Source organism: Aethalodelphis obliquidens, unplaced genomic scaffold (assembly GCF_003676395.1).
Source record: "Aethalodelphis obliquidens isolate GAN/ISIS:26980383/991018 unplaced genomic scaffold, ASM367639v1 scaffold11, whole genome shotgun sequence".
NCBI lineage: Eukaryota > Metazoa > Chordata > Mammalia > Artiodactyla > Delphinidae > Aethalodelphis > Aethalodelphis obliquidens.
In genome coordinates, this window is record NW_020837955.1 from 35,637,941 (window position 1) to 35,656,619 (window position 18,679).

An 18,679-nucleotide genomic window follows, 5' to 3' on the forward strand; every position below is an offset into this window, starting at 1 on the left:
GGAAATGAGCTTTAAACTATGTGAATGCTGCAGGCAACAAGTTGCCCCTGCTGTGTTCTGAGCATTTCAAAGGACAAAATAGAAAATTGGAAAAGATCAATATCAAGGCAACAGTGATCTGCAATGGTAATAAATAAAGATGTCTTTCAAGGCCCATTAACCACTAATCACATCTGGGATCAAAACTAGCAGAACAGCTCCCAGCTGTTTGAAGGGGCTGCCATTGGTCTCATCCTGAAAATGAAACGGGGCGGGTCTATCCCGGGTTTGTTTCATGTTGATGAAACCGCCATTGCTTTGATTGCTGGTTAGGGCGATGGAGAGTCCTCCAGAGGTCCTAGCCACCCTCCCTATGGTGGACTGGAGAGCTCCCTTCCAACCTGCAATTACAGAGTACGTAGTGCAGACTCCACAGAGAGAAAGAACAAGAGGGAACAGGATCAATATCATTCCTGAAAAGAGCCTGCTGGATGCAACGGTATGGATTACACAGCTGAGTGACACCTTGCTATGGAGCTGGATTTCAGGGACTGGAGTGGTAGCCCCAGGCCTCATGGGCAAAGCCTCCCTCAGCTTTTGGGATTAAAATTTTTAAAAAAACAGAAAAAAAGGCATGGCTCTAGGGAAGGGTCCTCCAGCCTCAGGACAACCATTCAGTCAGTCCTAACAGCTGAAACTACCCAACAAACACATCCACAAACTTACTCTCTGGGATGGTCTAGCCTTACTCCTCAAAGTATGGTCCATGAATAGGTAGCATCAGCCTCAATGGGGAGCCAGTTAGAAATGCAGAATCTCAGGCCTTCCCCCTCCCAGACCTACCGAGTCACAGTCTGCATGTTGACAAGATTCCTGCATAATTTGCAGACACATTAGAATTTGAGAAATACGATACAGGCCAGTTTTTCTACCATAACTGCATATGAGAACGTTTTGATGGCAAGTATGTAATATTGATGTCTAGGCTCCAACGGCAGAGATTCTAACTAGACTTGGGTAAGGTGCAGGTAATCAGTTTTAAAAAAAAATTTTTTTAACACAAAATTGCCTGGAAGATGATAAGTCCAGACAAATATTTGCTGAATGAGCTACACGAATGACCTAATTGAACAATGCTCTCACTCAAAGTCACCAAAACTCTGCCGCTGCCTGGGTTCCCTAATTGGATGAAGGAGGAAACAGAAAATGATTAGACAATTGAGAAGGGCTTTAAAGGACAGAGGCTTTCAAGTACTGAGATCAAATTTTCTTTTCTTTTTAAACAAAGAAAAGTTCAACTTATATTCTTAGACATACTTATAACCTCAGACTCAGAAACTGAAATTTTTTAAAAGTTTTTTTTTTAGTTCTCCCTGTCTGAAGACAACTAATCTTCCCTTTGTCTCAGTTTCTCACCTGCACAGAAGAAAACACATGTATCTACTCTCTAGGAACAAGTCTTAATATCAAAAGCTTAACGTGCCTTCTGATTCCAGCGACTGTGATCTCTCAGGGCTTTAATGCCAGGCCTCGGAACCTCTGGGTAAATGGATATCTGTAGCTTATATGGAGGTGCTCACGGGGTATGCAAGTATGAGACGGTTATAAAGATTAGTTATTAATAATAGGTGTGTGATTCACCTAGCTGGCTAGACTATTGCATGAATCCTACAAAATGGGGAGTGGTGCAACCCACTGCCTCATCAGTGGCCTCATCCAGACTGTTGATTTCCAGACCTGGAAGTTAAACAGGGTTAATCTTGGTATAGGAAAAGGCTTTTTACCTATGATCCAAACCTAGAGGCAATAAAAGAAAAGCTCGACAGATTTGAATACATAAACATTTAAAAAAATTATTTATGGTGTCATTTGTTATGTGAAGTCAACTGACAAACTGGGGGAAAATATTCACAATATATACCATAGACAAGGAGCTAACGTCCTTAATATATAAAGACTTCATAAATGTGGCACCAGGGAACAAAACCCAATAGAAAAAAAAGGAAACAGACAGAACAGACAATTTACAAAAAAGATCTAACAATGACCCTTAAACAAATGAAAAAGTGCCCAAACTCCCTCATACTTAGAAAAATCCAAATGAAAACATTCCTGAGATACCATTTCTCACCTACCAGACTGGCAACATTTTCAAAATATGACAACAAATTCTATACTTGGGGCTGTGGGAAAATAGGCACCCTGTACATTTCTGGTGGGAATTCAAATTGGTATGACCCTTCTGGAGGGAAAGTTGGCAAAACCTCACAAAACTGTACATGCACTTACCTTTACACCCAGCAATCCCACTTCTAGAAGTCTACTTTGTAGATACACTTCTAACAATATAACAAAACGTATGCACAAGGGCCTTTATTGCAGCATCAATTGTAATTGCAAAACACTGGAAACGACCTAAATGCTTACATAGGAGAGTAGTCGAATAAACTATGGTACAACCACATAAAACCTGAAGAGAAGGTTGTGGGAACACCCAAGTTATAGCTGGTCTGTCAGAAATGACAGAGGCCTAGACTTGTAATTGGTGTCTGAAGGGGGGCAGTCTTATGGGACTGAGCCCTTCACCTGAAGGGGCTGTGCTACCTCCAGATAGGGAGTGCCAGAATTGAACTGAATTGACAAGTGGTGTCCAGAGGGTTAGAGAATTGGTTGGTATTGGGGAGGGGGCGAATCTCACACATTTTGTGTAAGAAGCATAGTGAATTAGAAACAGATCATGGAACTCATGGTATTTTGTATATACAAAGACACAGATAGGTACAGAAGTACAGAGGCATGTATACTTCTGGGTTAGTACACACACATATATTTCCTGGCTCTGTCCATTGACAGGGCCTAGATGCAGACACTCGAGTAGCAATAAGCACACTTAACACTCAAATACTGGTTTCTAAATGTTATTCTCCACTAAAAAAAATAAGAGCTCGTTGGAGAAATGATTGATTCCATGGTTGGGGCAGGGGAAATACAAGATGAGCCTAGAATATCTTGTGGTGCCAGACAGGAAGAAAGTATGAATGAATGAATGAATGAATGAAATGGAGGCCTGTCAAAAAAGCACAGAAGACACCCTGAAAGAGCTTCTAATGTCCCAAACTAGAACAACTTGAGCAGCAGAATGAAAAACAATAGTATCGGATTTTAACCCACGAAGTAAAATATATATGTGTCTGCTCTAGACTGAACTGTGTCCCCTCAGAATTCATAATGTCGAAGCCCTGACCCCCGATGCTACTGTATTTGGAGATAGGCCTTTTAAGGTTAAGTGAGGTCATGGGGGGGTGGGGTCTTAATCAACAGGATTGGTGGCCTTATAAGAAGGAAAGAGCTCTTCTCTCTCCCCCCACAGCCATCTGTAAGGCATGAAGAGAGGTCTCACTGGGAACTGAATCAGTTGGCACCTTGATGTTGGACTTTCCAGCCTCCAGAACCGTGATAAATACATTTCTGTTGTTTAAGCCACCCAGTCTATGGTATTTGTGTGGCCACAGAGCTGACTAAAACAGTGTCTGTATTAACATAAAAAATCACGTGCATAAATAAATGGGGGAGATGGGACAGCTCTTTCTTACAGAAGAATTGTAATTCATAAATGTAGAAGGAAAGAAGGACATAGAAAATCACCATTAGGCAAATAACACAGTCATGATTATCATAGACAAGATCTCTGACAGATGCTAAAATTAGTGAATGAAAGTTTGAGAAGAAACTTTGCATCATCTCAAAGCATCTTACCCAAGTTATTTATTAATTACAAAAGGGAAGATCAGAGCTTTACAGCAAGTCCCCCTGCAGACACCACCTGAACCAAGTAATCAAGGTGATTATCGCCAGTGACAATACACATGGACATCAGAAACCCCTCGATAGCGGGCAGCAACATAATTTTTGTTCTGAAAATGCACAACATTCTAATCATTAGAAAGCACCAAACAAACCCAAACTGAGGGACATTCTATAAAATAAGTGATCAGGACTCTTCCAAAGTGTCAAGGGTGTGAGAGAAGGGAAAAGCCGAGCTATCACTCAGATTGGAGGAAACTGAAGAGAAATAACAACTAGATATAGTGTGGGATCTTGAATAGGACCCTGGAAGAGAAAAGGACACTTGTGGAAAATCTAGTAGAATTCTAATAAGGTCTGCAGTTTGGCTCACTGCACGATTCCAATGTTAATTTCCTGGTTTTGATCGTTATACTATGGTTATATAAGATGTTAATATTAAGGGAAACTGGGTGAGTGGCATCTGAGGACTCTCTGTACTATTATTGAAACTTCTCTGTGAGCCTAAAATTAGCCCAAAATTTTTTAAAGTTTAGGGGGTTAAAAAAGTTAAAAATGAATAGAGCTTGGCCACATCATTCATTCAAGTTACTATGAAATGCTTAGAGCTTCAATGTCTCAATGCCTGGCAGAGGTTTTCCTCCCGAAAAACCTTTCCCAACAACTAACATAAGACAGAGTTAGTTTTATCTTTTTCTGGTCTCCCACAGTTCTCCCAGAACTTGTTCATACTGATTTTGTATCACTTAACCAAATTGTATTCTAAATGTCCTCTTGCTCTGCTGGATCCCCAGGTAGGCTAAGCTCTGCGGAGATCAGGAAACTTTAGCAAACCAAACCTGAGCTGTGACAGGTAAGACCTCTGTTCTCCAGCCCCTCAGGCACAAGGTCTTAGCACTGGGCCAAGTTCACCATTAGGCTGACCTGGGATACGGAGTCCAGGGATAATGCTTGGGCTTCCAACATCCCTGTCCCAGCCCCCTTCACGGCTTCTCCATCCTGACCATGGAGACTTTGCTTTCCCCTCAGCACAGGCCATTGCAGTTTTCCAAGTCTTTATTCCGATAACACAGGGACTCTGGTATGCCACGCTCCATCGACCACCAGGAACTAGAATCTGGCCCCAAGCCTCCAGTGGAAACTGCAGCCCTGTTTTCTTACAGAGAAGGATTCATGATGTCCAGGTACCCTTCACCTCTCTGGATCAGCCCCTGCTGAACAGCGCCCGTCCCCATCCCTGCACTGTCCCCACCCCTGCTTTCCCAAGCCCCTCACTCCCACTCTTCTGGGATAAACGCTCTCTAGAAATCAGGCTTTGTTACCAAGTCCATTGACTCACTATTTCTGACAGAGTAGGAACAAACTCTAGAATGCACAAAACTTCTAAATGAATACAGTCAGGATATAAATGCTGCAAAACACTCCCATCTTCAGCCATGCTTTAATATTAATTCTTCACCATTATGATTGCTCTGCTCCCCACTCCCAGTAAGAAAGTACCAGACTCACACTGGAAAATTATATAAAAAAATAAAAAATCTGCCGCTGTCAACAACCTACAGGTTTTCTCTCCTTCCTCTGCCCTCCCTGATAGGTAAGCCACAGTGAAAAATATTGGCACTTGTGAAAACGTGCAGTGTTTTGAAGTAGAAGAATGAAGAGAGGGAGGGAGGGGAGGAAGGGAGAAGGGGAGGGGGGATGCTGACTTTGTGAAGAGACTCTAGCCCAGACTGGCCCACCTGTCTGGTGGGCTCATGCCCAAAAAATTATTTCCTCTTCCTAGGTATCCGTACTTTTTCACATCTTTTTTTCCTCACTGTTGAAAGTTACCAATTAAGGGATAATTGAGATTAATAAGCATTTTCTTTTGCAAAGGTAAATGCATGAGGGGAGTTAGTCTCTATGGGGCTCTCAGTCATACTTGTATGAATTTGTATGAATGCGTTAAATCAGATCGCATTCCTCCTAACCCCCAGCTAATTGAGATCATTGGCACTACGGGAATTGGAGTTTTACTATGTGATGGGAGAAGTAGCTGCAGTCATTTTAGTTCAGAGATCACTTGGGGGACTAGGGAAGGATGGATTAAATGCTACAGTCAGGTAATTAGGAGATTATGAAAGCAATGAGTGAAAAAACACAGAAATACCCAAGGGGTGTAAAAATGGCACGGAAAGTTCAGACTTAGCGGGGAGCAAAAGACCCACATTGAACTTTGAGGAGCTCTTCAGCTGAAGTCCATGGAAATACTCTGCTCAAAATGTAAAATCAAGACACACGTTCTGGCACGTGAGATAGAATCCTAGGAGGTGAAAAACACGAAAAGCCCAGAATATAGCCAAGGACACACCCAAGGTTACAGAATCATGGGATTTTAGACAAGAAGGAAGGTTAGAGATGATCTAGTCCAACAATTCTCAACTTTGAGTAATGAGCCTATTTTTAAAGTCAGAAAACTTCACAAATCCCTTCATAGTAGTATTTTGTCTCTTGATTGAAAATGTATATATACAGTAAAAACTTAACCATTAATTCAGAAACTGAATTGATTCACATCTTTAATTCCCAAAGCATCTACCTATATCTGACAACCAGTAGTATGTGTGTGCACAAGCTTTGGCGTACATGTGAATTTTTACTCTGAGACATCCCCCATCGCCACCTGGCACCATCTCCCGGATGTCACAGCTGCCACACACGGGAACCACAGATCTTCACGGTATGAATCAACACAATTCACTCAGCCAGCTTGGGAGAGGAGGTGTAATCCACAAAGCAACACATCTGTAGTTCCACTTATGATGCCTATAGGTAACTTCCTTTGGAGAGAAAAATAAAGAAAACAGATGCCATGTTTTGTCTTCTGTGAAAGAGGTGGTGGTCAAGGGCAGTTTTGTTTTTGGCCAGAACACCAGCGTAGAGAAGTTACCTGATGCAATTCCTAAACAGTTTCTGATTTTTGGCACAGAAAATGAGATATTGCTTCCCTGAGACTGTAACATATGCTCCACTCTTCCCTCTGAGGTATTTCCTTTTTTATTAACTATGCAATTTGCTACATGATTGCCAAAAGTGCTTCTTCTTTTGCAAACAGCCAAACGATGCCTTTGAGAGCATCTATTCCCCGGGATGTGTGAGGTAGCGCGCCCCATTCACAAGGGCTCCTGATCCCTGAACCTTACCAAATAAAACATTTTGGAGAGCTTGCTCAGAATAAAGATTAGAGCAAACGGAGGTGGGAGGGGCTGAAGCGGAGGGGTGCAGTTTGAGGCCTACGCGCTCAGTCAAAGCACCTTAGTCTCACCTGAAATATCTGCAGAGAACCATTCAACTCTTTCTTGAGCTGAAATTCTTTATGTCTTACACATTTTGTAAATGTTCTTTTGTTTGTGTTTAATAATTGTTCAATTTTTCTTTAAAAGGACCGAAAGAACAACAACAAAAATATCATAACTAAGAAAGGAAAAGATATCTCTAAACGGCAAAGTCATTGCACAAGGACAGAATTAGTAAAACCCCGTAAATCATCACAATGAATAAAAATGATTCCGAAAGCATCTGCCTGCTTTGTTCAAATATCAGAGTGAGCACTTTGTAGATGGGAGAGGATGTGGACTGCAGGGCAACACTTCAGCAGGATTAGAAAACTGGCCTGAAGTGACTAAGGGCTAGGATCTTTTTTCCTTGTTCTCCTTTCTTATCCTTCTATCCTTCCTTAAATTTCGGTTTCATCTTCTGAGATGCACTGCTAAGCACACCTTGATCGATGGTTTATTACAAAAATGAAATTATACAAAGCATGTAAAACAGCTAACATGGTGCATACTTCATGGGAAAAGTATAATAAATAATAACTATTATTCTCATCTATAGTAGAGTTCTCAGTTGGGTGGGAGAAGGTGGTACATAAGAATCACCAATGCTAGTTTGTTGCTAATGTTGCCGTTGTTATGATTTTCGTTTTCTCAACTTGGAAACTTGAATGCCCAGTGCTCACCTCAGACGTAATAGTGAGTCAGAATCCCCATGTCTAGGATCTGACCATGTACAGTTTTTTAAAACTCTACAGATTTTCCAATCAAAATGGAATAACAAGAATTGGATTTATTCTCTCATCTGAAACAACCAAAAACCCAGACAAAATCTATAACGCAGTTATCACGGCACTAGGCATCAAGCAATGAAGAAATGTGATCCCTGAAAAACAGGAAACAAACAAGGTGAGCCATACAATTGTCTTGAGAGAGTTTGCAGCACGTTACACAGGAGGGGACACTGAGTCACAGCTTCAGAGATCCTCTGAGTTGAGGATACAGAACTAAGAGTCCAGAAAGACCAAGGCAGCTAGAGTTCCTAGGACAAAGAGGAATAAACTGCACAGTAAGAAAACTCCAGAGATCTGTAGAAGGTCCTCTTCAAAGATTCAGCTGAGAAATAATCAGTGCATGGGTAAAAGAAAACTACCCAAGGGCCAGGAAAGAACTCACTCAAAAGGATTAGAAGAAGCAATGCCTAGTGCTCACACAGGGCCAGGTACAGAACCAGTCCTCCCCAGCCAGACTGGCAAAGCTCATAATTGTCGGCGTATTTGTTGTGCATTCAGGAAGGTCTTCCCTCAGTGATGAGGGATTATTAACCCTAGAACGAGTGCTGCTATGGGTCAACCGAGCAAAACATAAATGTGAGACTCAAAGAATTCAACTGCTTCCAACTCACATAACTGCATCCCAGTATAAAGCTCAAAAATATGTATCGTAAAATAAAAATTTTCAGCACCTAACAAGGTAAAAATCACAGTGCCTGGCATCCGATCAAAGACTATCAGGCAAAGAGGCAGAAAAACATGACCCACAATGAAGAGAATAATCAGTCAATGGAAAGGGACCCAGAAATGACGCTGATGTTAGAATTAGCAAAGAAGGATACTAAGCCTGTTATTATAACTTGTGAACATATGAAATTCAGTTAGCTAGAGACATGGAAGATATGTTTTAAAGTCCCAAACTGAATGTCTGTAAATGGAAAATACACTAGATGAGCTTAGTGGAAGATTAGACACTGCAGAAGAAAAAATTAGTAAACTTGAAGGCATAGATAAAAAAGAAACTATCAAAAGTGAAACACATTTTTTAAAAAATCAAAATAAATAGGCAGCATATCAATATGTTGTGGGACAATTTCAAGTCACCTCATATATGGATAATTGGAGTTCCTAAAGGAGAAGATAGAGTTGACGACAAAAAAAAAAAAAATTTAAAGAAGTAATAGCTAAAACTTTCCTAATGTAATGAAAATTATAAACCTACACTCCAAGAAATTCAACAAATCCCAAGCAGAAGGAACGTGGAGAAAACTACACCAAGGCACATCCTAGTCAAATAGCTTAAAACCAATGATAAAGAGAAAATCTTAAAAGCAGCCAGAGAAAAACACGTTATGTACAGAGGAACACAAAAAATGACAGCAGATTTATCACTGGAAAAATGTAAGCAAGAAGACACTGATGTGACATCTTTAAAGTACTAAAAGAAAATACCTGTCAACCTAGGATTCTGTATCCGGCAAAAATATCTTTCAAAATGAAGGCAGCAACAAAATTTAAAAAAACACGCTATGGGCTTCCCTGGTGGCGCAGTGGTTGAGAGTCCGCCTGCCGATGCAGGGGACACGGGTTCGTGCCCCGGTCCGGGAAGCTCCCATATGCCGCGGAGCGGCTGGGCCCGTGAGCCATGGCCACTGAGCCTGCGTGTCCGAAGCCTGTGCTCTGCAACGGGAGAGGCCACAACAGTGAGAGGCCCGCGTACCACAAAAAAACAAAAAACAAAAAACAAAAAAACATGGTATTAGATTATAATCCAAAGAATAAAATAAATATCTATGAATCCATGTGATATAATAAAATGATTGGACAAATAAATAAGTGGGGAATACTTTTTGAGGAGACCACCTACTCAAAGAGGTAAAATGTAACTCTGGACTCCATAAGTGTGGACCTCACATAGCAACTTCCTTCCAAAGAGTACAGTATGGAAGGGAAGGGGATGACTTTACAGTGGAAAATCCCAATAAACACCGAACATCAACAGTGATAAGTCATGTTGACAGTATGTAGCCTTGATAGGATGTGATGAAAATGGCACTTTACCTCTGTGATCTTCCTCCCCAAACCCCATAACTCCAGTCTAATCATGAGGAAAACATCGAAAAATACCATATTATGAGGCATTCTAAAAAAATCTGACCAGTATATCTCAAAATTTTCAATGTCATAAAGAACAAGGAAAGTCTGAGAAACTGTCATAGGCAAGAGGAACCTAAGAGACATGATTAAATGTAATGTGACATCCTGGAAGAGAAGGACATTAGGTAAAAACGAGTCGAGGATATATGAAAAACGTATGGACTTTAATAATATTGGTTCATTACTTGTGACAAATATACCACAGTAATGAAAGATGTTAACAATAGGGGAAACGGTCTGGGGTATTTGGGGACTCTTTTTACTATCTTTGTAACTTTTCTGTAAGTCTAAAATATTCTAAAATTAAAATTTATTAAAAATAAAATGAAAGCAAAATACATTGTCAGATATTCAAAAGTTGAAAGGATTTATTATCAACAGCTCTATTCAATAAGGAATGTTAAAAGATGTCCTTTCAGGCAGAAGGAAAATGACCTCATATGAAAATCTGAATGTACACAAAGAAATTTGGACCATTTGAAACAGTTAGTAAATGAGAAACCATGTAAGATTTTTTTTCTTATTTTTTAAATCATTTTAAAAGATAATTGACTTTAAGTTCCACTGATATGGAGCAGCCCCATTCCTCCCTGGTCCTCCTTCTTAAAACTAAAAAACTCTGGACATAATGACATTTAGAAAATGAAGAACAAAACAAGCCCAAAGCAAGCAAAAGGAAATAACAAAGATAAATACAGAAAACTGATAAAATTGAATACAGAACCATAGAGAAAGTCAATGATATAAAAAGCTGATTCTTAAAAAATATAAATCAATAAAATTGATAAATCTCTAGCAAGACTGACAAAGATAAAAACAGAGAAAGTACAATCAATAATATCAGAAATGAAACAGGATATTATTGCATATCCCTTTATAGGAAAATAAGGGAATACTACAGACAATTATGCTCATAAATTTGACAAGTTAGAAGTAGAACAATTCGTCGAAAATCACAAACTACAACTCAATCAAGATGAAACAGACAACCTGAATAGTCCTATAACCATTTAAAAAATAGAATTTGTAATTTTAAAGGCTCCCTAAAAAGAAATCTCCAAGCCCAGATGATTTCACTGCAGAATTCTACCAAGCAATTTTAAAAGAATTAACACCAATGTAACAAACAATTTAATTCTTCCAAAAAAAACCAGAAGGAATATTTCTCAACTCATTCTATGAGACCAGTATTATCCTCATACCAAAATCAGACAAAGAGAGTACAAAAAAAGAAAATTATAGACCAATTTTCTCATGAACTTTGAAGCAAATATCCTCAACAAAATGTTAGCAAGTCAAATCTGGCAACATAAAAAAATAATTATACACCATGACCAAATGGGGTTTATTCCAAGTATACAAAGTTGGTTCAGCATTTAAAATAAAAAAAATCAATCACTATATTTCACCATATAGATGTGCTAAAGAATAAAAATTATGGGCTTCCCTGGTGACGCAGCGGTTAAGAATCCACCTGCCAATGCAGGGGACACGGGTTCGAGCCCTGGTCTGGGAAGATCCCACATGCCGCGGAGCAACTAAGCCTGTGCGCCACAACTACTGAGCCTGCACTCTAGAGCCCGCGAGCCACAACTACTGAGCCCACGCACCTCGAGTCCGTGCTCCGCAACAAGAGAAGCCACCGCAACAAGAAGCCTGTGCACCACGACGATGAGTAGCCCCGGCTCGCCACTAGAGAAAACCCGAGCACGGCAAGGAAGACTCAACCCAACGAAAAATATTGTGTCAATTGACACCATAAAAGCATTTGACAAAATTCAACATACATTTGTGATAATTCATGAAAATTGTCAGCAAACTAAAAATAGAGGGGAACTTCCTCAACCTGAAAAACAGCATCTATAAAACAGCTTATAGCTAACATACTTAATGGTGAAAGACTGAATGCCTTCTCTCTAAGACTGGAAACAAGGCAAGGACATCAGCCCTTATTTTTATTCAACATAGTTCTCGCCACAGCAAGAAAGCAAGAAAATAAAATAAATAGAAAGCTTACAGATTAGAAAGGAACACATAAAAATATCTCTCTTTGCAGATGACATGATTGAAAACACTCCTGGAATCGATAAGGGAGTTTAGCAAGATTGTAGAAACAAGTTCAGCACACAGAAAAAAATCAGTCGCATTTCTATATGGTAACAATGAATGTGTGGAAACCAAATTAAAGACACAATAAATACCACTACAAATAAATCACTCCAAATAAAATGTAATATTAAGTATAAACTTAACAAAACATGTACAGTACATGTGTTTTGGAAATTGCAACATGCTGATTTTAAAAATCAAAGAATAAATGGAGAGATGGAGCATATGTTCATGGAGCGGAAGACTCAACATAGTAAAGATGACAATTCTCCCCCAAATGATCTATAGGTTTAATGTAATTCCTATCAAAATCCCAGCAAGATTTTTGTAGGTATAGACAAACTTACACTAAAATTTATATGGAGAGCCACAGATCCTAGAATAGCTAAAACAATCTTGAAAAAGAAAAATAAAGTTGTGAGAAAGAATCACTCTATCTCATATTAAGGCTTACTTACTATACAGCTACAGTAATCAAGATAGTGTGGGACTGATGGGGGGACAGACAGAAATCAGTGGAGCAGAATAGAGAACTCAGAAATAATCCATACAAATATGCCCACTTGATTTTTGACAAAAATGTAAAGCAATTCAATGGTGGAAGGACAGACTTTGCAATAAATTGTGTTGGAGCAATTGGATATCCATAGGCCAAAAATTGAACTTTGAGCTAAACCTCACACATTTTACAACCGTTAACTCAAAATGGATCACAAACTTAAATATAAAACATAAAATGATAGACCTTTTATTAAACAATGTAGGAGAAAATCTTTGGGATCTATAACAAATTAAATCAGAATGAGATATCACTACATAGCTATCAGAATGGCTAGAAGAAAAAGTAGTGACACCACCAAACGCTGGCCAGAATGCAGGGAAAATGGATCATTCATACACTGTTGCTGGGAATGCAAAATGATAGAGCCACTCTGGGAAACAGTTCGGCAGTTTTTACAAATCGAAACATGTAACTGCCATACAGCCCTGCGATTGCACCCTTGGGCATCATCCCAGAAGAATAAAAACTTACATTCACATAAAATCTGGCACACAAGTAGTACAAATACAAATAGTATTATTTATAATAAAGTTTTTCCATAAAACTGGAACAACTCAGACGTTCTTCAATGAGTGAATGGTTAAATGAATCATGGTACATCCATACCATGGATTACCACTCAGCAATAAAAAGAAACAAACTATTCCTACACTCAACGACTTATATGAATCTCCAGGGAATTAGGCTGCATGAAAACAAGCTAGTCCCCAAAGGTTACATACTGTTTAAGTCCATTTATATAACAATCTTGAAATGACAAAATTATACAGACCGAGAGGAGAGTAGTGGTTTTATGGAGGAGGGGGCAGAGAAGAGTCGGTGGGTGTGGTTATAAAAGAGCAATAGGAGGGCTCTTTGAGGTGATGGAGCTGTTCTGTATTTTGACTGTATCAATGCCAACATCCTTGATGTAACATTCTCCTATAGTTTTGCAAGATGTTACTATTGGAGAAAATTGGGTAAATGGTAATATGATGTTTCTCTGTATTATTTCTTAGAATTGCATGTGAGCATGCAATTATATCAAAAATTTAATTAAAAATTAAATGTAAACTGGTCATGTAAATGTAAGACCTAAAACTATAAAACTTCTACAAGAAAATGTAGGAGAAAATCTTTGTAACCTTGAACTAGGCAAATATTTGTGAGATTAGACAGCAAAAGCACAATCCATGAAAGAACAAACTGATAAAATGGACTTCATAGAAAATAAAATTGCAACTCTTCAAGACACTTTTTTTATGTATTTTTTTTTAGTGAAATGAATTTTAATCACATTTCCTCCAAACAGCAAATATAAATAATTGGGGGTCAAAACTTAGTGCCCAGCTAACAGATAATGCAATATTATTATCACTAGTTATTTTATTTTATTTTATTATTTTTTTAACATCTTTATTACCGAGTATAATTGCTTTACAATGGTGTGTTCGTTTCTGCTTTATAACAAAGTGAATCAGTTATACATATACATACGTCCCCATATCTCTTCCCTCTTGCATCTCCCTCCCTCCCACCCTCCCTATCCCACCCCTCTAGGTGGTCACAAAGCACCGAGCTGATCTCCCTGTGCTATGCGGCTGCTTCCCACTAGCTATCTATTTTACGTTTGGTAGTGTATATATGTCCATGCCACTCTCTCACTTTGTCCCAGCTTACCCTTCCCCCTCCCCATATCCTCAAGTCCATTCTCTAGTAGGTCTGCGTCTTTATTCCCAGCTTGCCCCTAGGTTCTCTTCAAGACATTTTTAATAGAATGAAAAGACAAGTCATGGGCTGGGAGAACACTTTGCAAAGCATTTTCTAATAAAGGACTTGTATCCAGAATATATATATATTTTTTAACTCTCAAAACTCAATAAAACACAGCCCAATTTTTTAAACGACTAAAGTATTTAAATAGAAATTCATCAAAAATGATAAACATGAACTTCACATAAAAGATGCACAGTTATCACTAGTTATTAGAGAACTGCAAGTTAAACACACAATTAGATACCATTACCTATTAGAATGGCTAAAATTTAAAAGACTGATCATGCCAAGTATTGACAAGAATATGGGAGGACTAGCTCTCTCATTCTCTACTAGTAGAAATGTAAAATGTACAACTGCTTCGGAAGACAGTCTGGCCGTTTCCTAAAACGTTAAGCACATGCCTACTGTATGATCAGCTATTCCACTCCTACATATTTACACAACAGAAAGGGAAGCATACGTCCATATAAATACTTGTACATGAATATCTATAGCAGTTTTATTTCTAAGAGCCCAAAATTGGGAGCAGCCTAAATGTTCATCAACAGATGAGTGAATAAACAAATTGTGGTAAATTTGTAGAATGGAATACTTCTCAGCAATAAAAAAAGGAATGAATTATTGCTACATATAACAGCTTGGATGAATCTCAAAATAATTACACTGCGTGAAAGAAGCTAGGAAAAAAGACTACAGGCTGTCGGATTCCATTTATACAAACCCTATAAAAGGCAAACTAATGTACAGTGACAGAGAGCAGATCAATGGTTGTTGGGAAAGGGGGAGGCAGGGACTGAAGGAGAAGCACAAAGCAGCACAAGGAAGCTTCTCGGGGGAATGGATGTTCTGCGATGGTTTCAAGGGCGTACACGTATGTCAAACATCAAATGATACGCGTTAAGTATGTACAACTTATTGGATATCAATTATAATTCAATAAACCTGTTTAGAATAAAGACAATACAGTTTCCTCATTAAGATGTTTCTTTATGCTAACATGTATTGGACTTATTTTCTAATGAATTAAAAAATAAATGTGGGGGGCTTCCCTGGTGGCGCAGTGGTTGAAAGTCCACCTGCTGATGCAGGGGACATGGGTTCGTGCCCCGGTCCGGGAAGATCCCACGTGCCGCGGAGCGGCTGGGCCCGTGATCCATGGCCGCTGAGCCTGCGCATCCGGAGCCTGTGCTCCACAACGGGAAAGGCCATAGCGGCAGGAGGCCCGCGTACGGCAAAAAAAATAAAATAAAAATAAATAAATAAATAAATAAATGTGTTAAACATTTCTCTGTATTTCTAACATGATAAATACTGACAGATATAACCCTCAAAGAAAATTCTTGCAGGTCCTCGATTTTTAAGCCTATAAAAAGGTCCTTAGACTCAAAAATTTGAGGACTGCTCTCCTAGGGGATAGAGATCCTGCCTTCGTCATTCTCAGCGTCACCAGCACCCACAACAACCCTGGGACCGTAGGGCGCGCCCGACGGATGTGTGCAGAGCGACGAGATAGGTCTCTCCAGCAGCTGTCTCATCATTCTCTTTCCTTCACTGACTTGCTGGGGAAATGGGTTTGAAAAGCATGGAACCCTATCTCCCCTTACAGTAAAGAAGAGATGATCTTTGAAGCCATTTCCCCCAAGTTCCAGCCTTCTTGGGCCTGATTTCTGGAACCTTCTCCTTACTGCTCGCTCAGGATGAACAGACTCTCCTACAGTAAACCCAGATCTCGTGGCCAGGTCAACACGAGCTGCCACGAGCTGGTCACGGCAGCTTTAAGGGACACTGAAGTCCCAAAAGGAAAGAAATCTGAGTAGAACATCCCTGTCCTAGGAGCCCAGAGACACCCCAGTGTCCTCACTTGTCCCCTTTGGGGGAGCAGCCGGCCTCCTTGTCGCCCCCCTCCCAGGCATCCCTCCCCGCCTCAAACAGAGCCCACTTCCTCAACAGATAACTTCACGAGGGTTTCAGGACTCGGGCTTACCTGGCCCAAGGGAAACAGGAGTGGCGGTGTTGCCTGAAGTTTGTGAAGAGCTCTCAGATAAGCCTGGCACTCAACAAAGACGGCCTTCTATTCCACGGGGAGTGCCGTTTTGGACACTTGCTGCTTTTGTCCCACAGGGTAAGAGTGGGGAGGATACTAGAAGCCTCTATGATTACTACAGGATCATGTCCTTTAACTTAAGTGGCTCCTGGGCCACAGATCTGGATGGCAAATTCTCTGCTCTGGGGAGGAGACAGACAAAGAGAGACAACTCCTTCCTGCAGCAGCCAGGCCTGTGCTCACCTCGTCCCAATCTCCTTTCCAGATTGCATAGCTGTCCACCTGCCTTAAACCCTGCAGAACACCCGTGATTACGGGGCTCCTGGGCTCCTGGTTTCCTGAAGTTCCAAGTTTGTAGCCTTTGCAGCCCAGAGCATCCCACCCTTCCCCGACCCCCGCGCCATCCCCCGGATTCCCCATCGGCTACCCACACCTGCCAAAGGCTCAGGTGCCCTGTGGCACCCAGTGTAGACTAGATCTCTTGGCTGTGCTAAGAGGGGTCCTCACCAGCCCTGGGGACACAGCCCAGCCTCCTCCAGGGAAGGGGAGCAGATGTCAGGGAATCTGGCTCCCTGAGGACTCATTGTACCTGCACCCAGAGTGATGGCCCGAGAAAGAAAACCAAAAAAAAGTAGGTCTCTCTTCCTCTGCAAAATCCACTCTGCGATTGCCCTTTATTTGTGATACAGAGTGGCTAGAGGACAAACCCTGGGCGGTTGGGCTCAGAAGAAATACCATGGTCTCTGAGTTGATGAGGATGGACTGAAAGGAAGGGAGGAGATGGTGAGGATGAAGGGAAGATGCAGAAAATGAGAATAACATGTGACCTAGGGCAAAGCGACTTGGCTTTACAGCCGTGGTCCCCGGAGTGTGGTCTCAGACAGGCGGCAGCAGCAGCACCTGGAACCATGTCAGAAATGTCAGTTCTCAGGCCCCACCACAGCCCGACTGCATCAGAGTCCAGGACGGTGCCCACCATGTTTTCAACCTGCCCTCCAGCTCAAGTCTGAGCGTGGTCGGGCCTTCTCAGCCTTGGCCACACACTGCAATCACCTGGGTAGATTTAAAGCCCAGCAAAGTGATGCCTGGGTCTCACACCAGATAGTCCGATTTGATGGGTCTGGGATACACCCCAGGCATCAGAATTTCAAGCCTGGCTATGTGTCAGGTACCCGAGAAGCTTCTAAAACATGTCAGGGCTGGGCCTTCCCCCTGGACTTAAGGAATCAGAACCTCCAGGGTGGACTGATCATTTCTAACAAGCACCTTCCACCCATGTGATTCCGATGTAGTCACTGGTTTTGAGAAGCATTACCTTGGGAATTTGCCCAAAAGATTGGTTCTTCTGAGCTCTGCCACAGACATACACTTCTAACATAGCAGCCCCCGACCCCATTCAACCAACATAACAGTCATTTGTCCGTCATCAGATAACATTTGGAGTGGCTTCTGTGCCCCACGCACTGATCTCTAAAAAATTTAAGAGTAAGTCATCCGAAAGTACACGTTAGCCACATTTTATAAAGGAAGATCATGGGGTTGGGAGACAAGAAGAAAGAGAAGCGGGGATGGATAAGGAAGAATCAGAGAGGTGACTTTTTTCTTTACTACAATGGGGAAAATGAAATAAGGTGAGTCAGTTAAGAATCTCTTTGGAAATACCCAGGAAGGCCTGCCCACAAGAATAACAAGTACGCTTCCCTTCCCACGCCACCCCTGGCCCACTTATTCCTGGGGAGGTTAAACAAACAATTTGTTTTGTCTTTTGAAAAGGGGTGTAGAAATCCATCACCAAGGAAAAAAAGTGAAACAGCAGTAAGCCAGCTGAGATGCTTCCAATAAAGATAAAGGCCAAAACCAGAGAGCAGACAAGGATCTGGATGAGTGTGATGATGGAGATTAACCTGTAAGTAACCTGCCATCCCCAGACGCGGGGGTAGGAGGGTGAGGCCCAAGGAGCCGGCAGGGAGAGCCAGGCTAGGGCTGGCTTCTTGAAGCACGTGTGAAGCCAACAGCTCTGGAAGCATTGTTCTGGACGGAGTCCCGGGCAAGCACCAGCCCAATAAATAGGAGTATTGTAATTACTTGTTTACATGTCAGTCTCCTCTGCTAGACCGTGGGTTCCTGAAGGGCTGGGACGGCCGTCACCTAGCCCCTGGCTCCCGGCATTTGGCATGGGCCA